This window comes from Buceros rhinoceros, unplaced genomic scaffold (assembly GCF_000710305.1).
Source record: "Buceros rhinoceros silvestris isolate BGI_N320 unplaced genomic scaffold, ASM71030v1 scaffold36287, whole genome shotgun sequence".
NCBI classification, from domain to species: Eukaryota; Metazoa; Chordata; class Aves; order Bucerotiformes; family Bucerotidae; genus Buceros; species Buceros rhinoceros.
The window spans coordinates 689-2,837 of NW_010421053.1; positions in this window are offsets into that span (position 1 = coordinate 689).

Below are 2,149 nucleotides of genomic sequence, written 5' to 3' on the forward strand. Positions count from 1 at the left end.
CAGCCCCCTGACAGGTCTTGCCCCAGCATCCCCCTGCATCTGTCCCTGCACCCCAAAACAGGACCAGGGCTCCCCTTTGGGACATTACCCACATCCAGGGGCTGCAGCATGTGTGGGGGATGTCTCCTCCGCTGCCTCTCACCTGCAAAGGGAAACACAGAAAGGCAGAAAGTGCTTGAGAAGATTTATACTTGTTTAATTAATGTCAAATGTAGTTTACAAACGGGAGTGACAAGTACCTCTTTGTATAATATACACCGACACACAATCATCGACACACCGGAATATCGCTTTGTGCAACTGGGATTCTTTGGGCAAAGATAGGTAACTCCGATCTTTCTTTTTTTTTTTTTTTTTAAATCATTTAAACTTGTTACAGAAGAGGGGAAGCAGCGGATACCTGTTACAAACCGGGATGCCTCTCTCCCCAGCCTTTCCTCTGCAGCCCCCCACCTTGAAAACAGGGGATGGCTTTACAATTAACACAAAAAAATAAAGAAATAATAAGCCCCATAACAAAGAACCAATGATAGTTACATACGGTTTTACACATACGTACACAGAGCACGTGGCTGGTCCACAACACCCACCAGAAAGCCTGGCTCCCTCCTGGGGCCTGTTTCCAAGAAAGGGCTGGGGTGGGGTGTCCTGCCCTCTGCCCCTTCCTGGCTGCCTCTCAAACCCACTCGCTGCACCCTCTCCAAATCCGTCTGTGAGATGCCAGCACTGGCACCCAGGCACCGCAGCCCCAGCTGGGTGACACTTGTAGCCCAGCCATGCCATGCGAAGATCCTCCTCAAACCCAGACCCAGTTCTGCGTGCCTGCCCTTCCCTTTTCCAGGTGGTTCTGGCTAGGGGGTTACCCAGCAATGACAGCCTGCTGCTGCAGCCCCTTCCCCGGCCGCAGCCTCACCGGGGAGGCAGGAGCCTCCTGGGGTGCCTCTGCTTCCTCTGGTCCCCGGGAGCTCTGCAGGGATGCAACCTCGAGCAGGGAAGGCTGCAACTCTCTGGACTCAAGAGCCACCACGCTGCTGTGAGCATGGAGACCTGGGAAACTCACAATTAGGAACTGCCGTCTTTTGCCTAGATGCTTCTAGTATATGAATTGAAGGAACTGGGGTTTTTTGGGTGCAGTGCGACCCTTCTGAAATCACTTGGGAGATGCTGAGGACAGCAGCTGCTCTGCAAAACGTCACCAAGCTCATGGCAGAGCCGTGGTGATGGGGCTGTCACCCCCAAGGTATCCAGTCTGCCCAGCCCTTCCTTCTCCGTAAACACCCAGGGCAGCCAGAGGCGCTGGGGTTCCAGCTCCAAACCCCTCTCCCATTGCTGTTTCCCGACTGGCTTAAAATGCCCCAGCCAAATTGTGCTGCCAGGTAGGATCTGCTTGGACAGACCCTGCAGGACGGGGGAGATGAGCTTCCCCATCTCCCTGTCTTCTGGCTTCGGGGAGCTGGCTGGGGCAGGGCTGGGAGAAGTCGACACACAGCACATGTGTTCGCCTTGGGAAATGGATCAGTACGTTTCCTGGGTCCTGAAAATAAAAGAAAAATCAAGAAAAGAACAGGCCAGATGGCAGCTTTGGTAAGGCTGAGGATATGGGAGACTAGGACAAGCACGAGGGATTGTGTGGAAGAAACTGGGGCTGTGGGGAACCTCTGGCTCTGGCTGGAAGCATCTGTGCTCACTGCAGCTCGCAGGCAAGTCCTGGGGCAGGAGGTGGCTGTGAGGACAAGACAAGACTAGCTTGTCTCTCTGCCCTAGTACCAAAATTGCAGGCTGCAGGAAAGCGGGAGCTGGGGAAAGCTGGTGTGGGGCAGGGCTGGCTCTGCAGCGCTTGGGCATCTTGGCCAGGTAGCGCCAGGGCCTGCCGCAGCCAGCACCATGAGGGAACCGGCCGAGCCTCTCCAAGCAAAGCCACCAGCAAGGCCACCCAGTCTCCTTCCATCCCTCCCTGTGCTGTTGCTTCTCTGCTGTCCTGCCTGGGCACCAGGAGCAGCTCCGGCATCCTCAGCCTGCAAACACTGCCTACCAGGGAGGACAGAAAAGTCAGGCAGGGGCAGGGGCTGTGGCCCGGGAGGAGGCACAAGGCGGTCGGCTGGACCCTGGAGCAGGCACTGCTGGCCAGGGGAGAGGACAGCAGGCTGCC